This window comes from Gracilinanus agilis, chromosome 3, assembly GCF_016433145.1.
Source record: "Gracilinanus agilis isolate LMUSP501 chromosome 3, AgileGrace, whole genome shotgun sequence".
In the NCBI taxonomy this organism is placed as follows: domain Eukaryota; kingdom Metazoa; phylum Chordata; class Mammalia; order Didelphimorphia; family Didelphidae; genus Gracilinanus; species Gracilinanus agilis.
In genome coordinates, this window is record NC_058132.1 from 109,778,131 (window position 1) to 109,787,756 (window position 9,626).

Genomic DNA, 9,626 nt, shown 5'->3' on the forward strand with positions numbered 1-9,626 from the left:
GAGCCAGATATGGCTTGAGAGCCATACATTGCTGACCCCTGTTCTAGACACTATACATTTGCTCATCTCATTCTCCTAGAATGGAATGGATTACTCTCCTCCCAAGTACATCTATTAAAATCCTGCATATTTCTTTTTAAGAATCAGTTCAACTGCTGATTTCTTCTTCCACTCTTCCCTTATTTTTCTTTCTCTACCTTTTCTGAGTCATCACTGGCTGAAATTTCTCACAGTATCTTCCTTGACCTGTTCTTTGCTCCTTTGTATCATACTTTCTTTTGTGTTGTACTTCTGTCATATGAGTTATAAAGTCTCTGGGCTCTTTGCATAATTTCTAGTATAGTGCTAGATGCACATCGAGAATCTACTATGTACCTGTATAGTAGAGGCCTTATAGACATTTACTGAATTTGGAAGATTTGAATTAAATCATTTCCCAAAGACTGTGATTTATTTACTATAATCTAAATTCGGAAGCTATAATTTCTGGTGAAATGAATTCAGAAACAAAGTGCAATTGAAAAAAAATAAAACTCTTTGGGGCAGAACAGTTCTTTTCCAGGACCCATATTGATTCTCTCTGGAGATCTTACACAGCATTGTACACAAAATAGACATATAAAGGAATGAAAGTTGGGAGGGAGGATGTGGTCTTTAAGTCCTGGCTTGGCCACATTCTAAGTGACCTTGGGTAAATCGTTTCACTATTTTAGAAATTTTTTCCTCCTCTGTTAAATGAGAGGGATTGGGGCCATGAGGCAGATTGTGTTTTTGTTTTGTTTTGTTTTTTGAGGTCCCTTCTAGAGACTTTAGTTTATAGAATCCAAATCTTCAAACTGGCTTTATTTTTGGTCTTCAGAAATGATATTACATTTTTGAGATCTATGTTTTTACATAGGATACATACATTCCTTCCTCACTTCCAAATCTCAGGAATCTTGAGCTTCCTTTGGAAGTCAGTTTAAATGCATATTCCTACTTAAGACTTCTCTTCATTTTGACTTACCCCAAATATCCCTCTCCTGATCCCCCAATTGCCTTGTATTCACCTTGTACATTTATTTTAATTTTTTCCTTTATTTTATTCTGGTGACAAATTTACACATAAGTTTTCCAAGGTTACATTATTTATGTTGTTTCCCTCCCCTCTTCCCTTCCCCCTGAAGGAACTGGCAAGCAATTCCAGTGGGTTATACGTGTTTTATACCTCAAAACCTATTTCTATATTTTTCATTTTTGTGAGAGTTATCTAAGACCAAAACCCCAAATCATATACCCAAATAAACAAATGATAAACTACGTTTCCCTCTGCATTTCCATTCCAACAGTATTTTTTTTTTCTTTAGAGATGGATAGCATTCTTTTTCATAAGTCCCTCAGTATTGTCCTGGATCATGGTGTTGCTGTTAGTAGCAAAGTCTATTACATTGGATCATCCCACAATGTTTCATTTACTATAAATAATGTTCTCCTGGTTCTGCTTACTTCATTCTGCATCAGTTCATGTAAGTCTTAACAATTTTTTCTGAAATCAACTGGTTCATCATTCCTTATAGCACAGTAGTATTCCATCATCATAATATACCACAATTTATTCAGCCATTCCCCAGTTGAGGACATCCCCTCATTTTCCAGTATTTTGCCACCACAAAAAGACTAGTTATAAATATTTTTGTACAAACAGGTCTATCTCCATTTAAAAATTTTCTTTGGAAGACAGACCTAATAGTGGTATTGCTGTATCAAAACACATACATTCTTTTTAAGTTCTTTGGGCATAATTCCAAAATGCCATCCAGAATGGTTGGATCAATTCACAACTCCTCCAGCAATGCATTAGTGTCCCAATTTTGCCAAATCCCCTGCAGCATTGTACATATTTTGTATTGTTGACATTATTGATTGAGCATAAGATGCTAGAGGATGGGGTGGGAAAGGATTATTTTCTTTTTCGCATCGAATAGCCTAACCTAGCTCAGTGTTTGGTACATAGTAAGTTCTTAAACCTTGTTTGGGGATTAATTGATTGATGAGAAAATTGAGGTTCAGAAAAGTGAAAAAAAAAATAGGATCATTGGATTGAGAGGTGAAAGTGACTTTAGATGTCTAATCTAAATCTTTTGATTTTACAAAGGAAGAAACTCAGACCCAGAGACAAGGAAATGACATGGTAGTTTTGCTATCATCACATAATAAGGAGCAGGATCTCAATGGTAAGTAGCAGACTTTAGAGGTTGTGAATCCAAGACTAAAGTGTTTGGGTTTTTTTCCAAAACTGCCTTTCATTTTTCCTACAGGCTTTGGAACAAATGCCTGATTATCTTATGGATCATCTTGGCTCAGTGTTTCCTTTTAACCAGGATTCTCCAAACAAATGGCATCTCAAATCTCTTCTATCAGCTTCAGAGGTAAATTTATTTTTATATAAATGACTTAGGTTGATTTACTGATGATGTGTACCCAGAACTCAAAAAAAAAAAAAAAAACGTAACCTTTTCTTTAAAACAATTCAAGTCAAAACAATTAATAGCTTTGTTTTTCATATCTCCTAGTGGTAAAATTAGAAACTGTAACTCCTGAGCAAAAATTTCTAAGTGGTATTAATTTACTATTAGCTACATAATAAAATAAGGACTATGTTATAATATTTACACTGAGGAAAAGAACAATAGAAAAATAAATAAAACAGAGCAGTTAGTAGAGACTCTCTTCTTTGTATTGATCCTCCTAAAATTGGAAGTCATTGCCTTTGCCCTGGCTGACTAGATGCATGCAAGTAATAGCCTTTAAAAAGTTGAGTCAGCAATAAACAACGGCCATTTCTACCACCTTAGTCCATGTCTTTATCATCATCTGCCTGGAAAATTATAATAATCTCTCATCTAGTCTTTTTGCATCTAGAGCCTCCCCTAGTGCAATCCACTCTGTAAACTTTGCCAGGAAAAAAAAATTGTACTAAACATCCTCAAGGCCATAGGCAAAGGATAAAGGAATTTATTGATTTTCTTGGAAGGTTTCACTGCAATGGATTTTGTGTGATAAAATAATGTTTTTTTTTATTTTTATTTTTATTTGTTTTTATTTTTATTTTTACCTTTATTTTATTTTAATAAATACCCATATAAGTTTTTCAAATTTATATGATTCATTATGTCTCCCTCCTTCTTCCTTCCTCCCTCCTGGAGTTGAAAAGAGACTCAGTCTCAGCTGTACATATATTATCACGCAAAACATTATTTCCATATTATTCATTTTCATAAGTGAGTAATCTTTTTTTTAAACCTTATCTTCCATCTTAGAGTTGATACTGTGAATTGGTTCTAAGGCAGAAGAGCAGAAAGGGCTAGGCAATGGGGGTTAAGTGACTTGCCCAGGGTTACACAGCTATGAAGTGTCTGAGGCCAGATTTGAACCTGGAACCTCCTATCTCTAGGCCTGGCTCTCAATACACTAAGCCACCCAGCTGCCCCCTGTAAGTGAATAATCTTATAAAACAAAAACTCCAAATCATATACTTAAATAAATAAAAATATGGAACACTACATGAATTTACAAGTCATCCTTGTGCAGAGGCCATGCTAATATTCTCTGTATCATTCCAATTTTAGTATATGTTCTGCCAAAGCAAGCACAAAATAAGGTTTCATGAATAAATAAATCCAGGGAAATTGGAAAAAGCAGAGCATATATGAGGGTGAAAGAGACAATTTACCCTCTCAAGTGTGAGATAGATCGTGATAGCTAACAGAGCAAAATTTTCATAACTTAAAATCCCAGAGTTCATGGTTTTATGATTCTTGAAATGTTGATAAAAAACACAAATGCTATCCCTCAAAATGGCTTGAGACTATAGCATAAGAGGATCCATGAATGACTTGGAACTGGAGAGACCTGGTTCAAATCCTTCCTCAGATAATTGCTAGCTTTATGATCCCAGGAAACTCACTTAACCTCCCTCATTCTCAGCTTCCTTATCTATGGCAATAACAATAGCAATAATGGCAATAATCATAGCACCTACCTAACAAGATGTTGTGAGGACAAAATGAGAAAATATCTGTAAAGCTCTCTATAAATGTTAAAACACAATATAAATGCAAGCTATTGCTATGATTATTGTTGTTGTTGTTCTTGCTGCTTTCTAGAGAAAAGAAGACTTAGCATTCCCATCAGAGGTGGTTTCAAGTATTTGAAGAGCTGTCCCAGAGAAGAATGAGATTCCACTCATGGATAGCATATATTTCATTTCCTTGGCCTTCTAACATCCTCCATAGAAGATTCATCCATCACGTTGGAAGCCTTCCCTTACTTCTTTTAATAGTACACAAGGGCTTTCCAACTGTTGTTTATCTTATCTCTTCACTACTTAATCTTCTTACCTCTTTTTTTCCAGCCATATATGTCCTTGTCACTATCTCCTTTGAGACCTGAAACTGACATATAGACATGTTCAGCCAATCAGAGTCATAACTAGTCCTTTTCGAATCTAGGACAAATTCCATGGAATTTGAGGAGGTGGAATTAGAGGGTATCTAAAAGATAATCACCCTTCTGCCTATTTTCACTTGATATAGATTGGAAATAGATGTGATGAGAGTTGAGGAGATTAGGGAATTGAAAAATCAGGCAGTTAAAATAATAATATGACAAATAATATAATAAAAATAACATCTACCATTTGTTCAGTACTTTCAAAGTTTGCAAAAAGCTCTATAAATGTTATCTCATTTGATTACCCCAACAACTCTGGAGCGTATGGTGGTTAATTAGTGTTTCATCTACCATAACAGGACAGAGTAAACTTTGAAGGAACTGAGAGGTTGGCTTATTGATAGTGGTATCAGGAGGGTCTGAAATTGGTTTTGCAAAGGAAGGAATATTCCAGTGCGCTTCTTATTCCATAGTGTCAGAGAGTCTGAGAGAAGGAGCAGAAAATATGGAGACAGTGTTGTTGATGTCTTTAGGAAAAAGCTAGGTTTCAATGATGACCAGAAAAAGGATGTATGAGAATTGGGAATCTAAAGTGCAGAGGAGTTTTTGTGTGTTTTTTTGGTTTGTTTATTTTTATTTTTTTTTTTAATAAGGAAAGAGTAAGGTTAGAAATGAAGGACAAAGGATAGAGGCTGTAGTGGACTAGTGATGAATGTATTAATATGTGTAGTGGGGATAGCAATCACTGCCTTTATCATTGATTCTGCATTTATTCAGGACCTCTACAATATTTTTTCCAATCTTCTTCATATATCTCTCAGGGATAGCTGAAATATATAAACTCAAATGGAATTTTCTGATCAGTTATTATTTCCTTTTCTGAATTTACAACCTAGTTAAAGATAAATAAGGAGCCACTGTAATACAAGGCAATGATCAAAAAACACAGTGGGACCATCAGAACAGAGGTTTTCATATGAAGCCTTCTGTGTTCAAGTGGGAAAGTAAATTTGGAGAAAGAGGATCTGACTTTGAATCCCCTTTTGTATAATTCTGAGCAAGTCACTTAACTTTGCTGGACCTCAGTTCCCTCATATGTAAAATGGTTGGAGCATGATGGGGACAAAAGAGTAATTAAAGTTTTTAAAATAATCTTTAAAGGTTACTTCTAAGCAAGGATATACTCATATTGGCTTGGAAGAACTGATTGTTAAATTTTCCATGTGATGGGCAGCTAGACGGCTCAGTGGATAGAGAGCCAGGCCTAGAGAGAAGTTCTGGGTTCAAAACTGTCCTCTAACATTTCCTAGCTGAGTGACCCTGAGCAAGTCACTTCACCCCCAATGTCTAGTCCCTATCACTCTTCAGTCTTGTGTAATGCAAGGTGGCTAACAGAAACTTTTTGCTTCTGTAATTTCTAACAGTCACAAAAAGTCAGTTAAACATCTTAGAATGTTCAGAAAGTCAGTTAGAACTTAAAGCTATAAATAGAAGTGAAATTCCAACTGACGAGGCTTCTGCCTTCTGGCTTTCGCTGTGGCTGGAGGTTTTTGCTTTGGCCTTTCAGCTTTGGCCTAACTGCTTCGGCCTTGGCCTGTTCTTATTTTGTTTTGGGGAAATTTGGTCCTATCTCATTTCTCTGGACCTCTCCCTGATCTCCCATCTTCATCCCTCCCCTTCCCTGATTTTCCTTTCAGTTCTGGTTGGAAGGAAGGGCTTGGTAATTAGACATTGTGAGTTTTATTATTTTTTTTTTTAGATAATTAGAGTATGCTCAAATAAGTTATCCCTAGGTTTGATAAAGACTTTACTTAAAAGGCAGTCAAATCTTCCTGACTGGGAGAGCCGGGCTCTCTCTGTCTAAACCTCTCCACGACCCATCCCCCACCATCACCCTCTCCCTAGCAGCAGTTAGAAAACCCTGAACCCCTCTGTCCTTCTGACTGACCCTGGTATTAATAAATCCCCTTGTTACCTATTCAAACCCTGTGTTGAGTCATTTTGTTGAAAATTAAGACAAGGGCCAAGAGGAAAGAATCATTTTCCTTTATTTCTTGAGACAACTGGGGCATCCATCTTGACAGGAAGTACCTCCCTGAGACTTCCTCCAGCCATCAGTTTGACTGGCAGGGAGGAGTCCTCTTGACCCCTCCCTCAAGAGACTTTGAAACTAACAAGAGAAACCCTCCAGTCAAACCTAAACATTTTCTTACTGGCCCTAGTTTCCTCCCTGTATTCTCTTTCTCAAGCCTCTGAGAATAAACCTGTTTGAGCTGCCCTCTCCTACATACCCCATTCCCCTTATCTCCAATATACCTTCCCATACCTTACCTTTCCTCCTCCAATCACCTTAAAATCCCCTAATATTCCCCTTTTATCCTTCCTTTGACCCAAACTGTGTTTCTTGACCTACTCAGATTATTTACATATTTTTTGTTAACACTTGGAATCAAAATTTAGTATTGATTCTGAGACCAAAGGTAAGGTTTGTTTGTTTGTTTGTTTGTTTTTTCCCCCAATGTGAGCATTTAACATTTTCAAAATTACCTAAGAATCAGGGGTTTGATACATTATTTTGTTGGTTACCTAGTCTTTTTTTTTTTTTAAACCCTTGTACTTCGGTGTATTGTCTCATAGGTGGAAGATTGGTAAGGGTGGGCAATGGGGGTCAAGTGACTTGCCCAGGGTCACACAGCTGGGAAGTGGCTGAGGCCGGGTTTGAACCTAGGACCTCCTGTCTCTAGGCCTGACTCTCACTCCACTGAGCTACCCAGCTGCCCCTGGTTACCTAGTCTTAATAAAGCTATAGAGAAAACACTAACACAGATTACACTTATAAATGTATCTTGCATACAATTTTGAACAGTGTGTAGTTTTTAAATGTTTACATGTATACCACTGTTGCTAATACTTTTAGTGTATCATTCCCCTAGTACTTCTATAGTAGGTTAGGAGAAAGCTTTCTGATGGTCCCATTTGTAGCTATCATCTAGGCAGACCCTGCAATCATAGAATGTTGAAATTCCATTCAGAACTGGAAGAGATCTTAAGGATCACTTATTCCTAACTCTCGAATTTGCTTGAGGGAAGATAGAGATGAAGATATAATACTTTGAGCACTCAGAGGAAGCAGTGAACAGTTCCTCTTGGAGTAAAAAGAGAATGCATCATAGAACAGTCAAAGTCTATCTCTGCTTCCTAGATTCTGATCCTTTGATTCCCGGTCCTTCTGGACATTTCATTGTCTCCCCTAGCTTCTCTTAGGAAAAGTGTGATAAGGCTTTCTCAAATGTCTGTTAAGGTCCCTCACCTTCATTATCACTCAGATCTTATTTAACAATTGGGGAGGGGAGGTGTAGATGAAGTAAGGACTGAAGAGGAAATTCTTGAAGCTCTGTTTGGATGAGCTCACTAAGAGAGATGATACAAAGGATACAAAGGAAGGAGAAGGAGATGCTTCTTAGGAATATAGAGGAGCACTGGCATTGAATTCAGAAATTCCCAACTCTGAGGCTCACTATCTGCATGACTTTGGGCCAATCAAGTTTTTGTTCCCCACATGGTTACATTCTTTTGGATATCTCCATTTTTCTTCTGCTTCTCTGGCTTTTAAGCTTCATTTTATATAGTGTGTCTCTCCATTCAATTATAAACTTTTAATCACAATGCTGGGCATGTGGAGACACTTAATGAATATTTATCAACTCATTGGTAGGACAAGTAGATGGCACAGTTGAGAGAGTGCTGGGTCTGGAGTCAGAAATATTCATATCCCTGAGTTCAAATATGGTCTCAGACACTAGCTTAGGCAGATCACTGAACCTTGTTTGCTTCAGTTTTCCTCATCTGTAAAGTGATCTGGAGAAGGAAAGGACAAACCACTCAAGAATCTTTGCCAAGAAAATCCCAAATGGAGTCACAAAGAATTGGATATGCCTAAAACAAATGAACATTGACTGACTGATAACTTTCCTGCACCCCTGTTCTTCATGCATAAAATGAGGAAATTAGACTGCAAAATTTCTAAAGTCCCTTCCCACTCTAAATCTAGGGTGTAATCTTTCTAATAGTAGCAGACCAAGAGCAGAACTTTGAGGAATCCCACTATAAGGTAAGGATAGGGACTGAACTTGTGATTTCATTAGTGTAGGGATATGCCAAGTGAGAAAACTCTGTAAGTGCAGGTAGATATATTCTCTGCAGTTTATAGTCCCTGAGAATTTCTTAAAATCCTGAGAACTTACTCAGCATCACAATGAACAAAGATCTTCCTGGTTTTGAGGACATTTCTCTATCTTTCTCTATGGTCGAGCAATAAACATTATTAAGCACCTACTACTATGTAACAAGCACATGAAACAATGGGACAATATGATCTGATAGAATTTCATTTAATTTTATGAAGAGTAGACAGAGTGATTTCCTCACAATCAGCAAGAAATGAAAAGTGGTCAAATTGGTTTAGGTCTCAGAAGTTTCACAAGTATTTTCATGGAGGATTAGTCAGCAGGTCAAAGGGCAGCTAGAAGTCCAGGAAGAAAAGCATTGGTTTTTGGTGATGAGTAGGTGATTTTTGAGAGGGCAATTTCTATTGAATGGGAGTGGAGTATGAGAGAAACCTGATATGGGGTAACTTGTTGGCACAGTGGATAGAGAACCAGGCCTGGAGTCAGAAAGACTTATCTTCCTGAATTCACATATGGCTTCAGGCACTTAGTGGCTATGTGATCCTAGGCAAAGCAATAAACCCTGCTTGCCTTAATTTCCTCATCTGTAAAATGAGCAGGAGAAGTATATGACAAATCACTCCAGTATCTTCACCATGAAAACCCCAATGCTGTGACGAAGTATTCCGTACAACAGAAATGATTGAATCACAACATTGAAGCCAACTCTCTCCTGCTAGTGGATCAGACACTGAGTACAGAGGAATAGCTATTGACTGTGGACATTCCTAATGTAAAAAGGGAAGTTTTCAGGAGTTCTTTTTCAGGCCTTTTCAGGACTCCTCTTCTAAGACAGAATTTGTTTTTTCCTCCTTGGTTTTTCCAAAGAGATCTTAAAAGGCATTATAAGACCAAATTTATATGGCTGTCCCCATAACTGGAATTCTATCTCTTCTCCTCTTTTCCTTCTGGTTTCCCTGATTTCCTGAAAGTTTCACTACAAGTCCCACCTTCTACAAGAAACCTTTC

At 37.2% G+C, this 9,626-nt stretch overlaps 1 non-coding gene across 1 annotated transcript; it reads right to left on the reverse strand.

Moving 5' to 3' along the window:
• Nucleotides 1-3,525: 3,525 nt before the first annotated feature.
• Nucleotides 3,526-3,632, reverse strand: LOC123243334. The gene has a single exon (XR_006505882.1). It is a non-coding gene; the product is annotated as a U6 spliceosomal RNA (small nuclear RNA).
• Between the last annotated feature and the right edge of the window lie 5,994 nt (nt 3,633-9,626).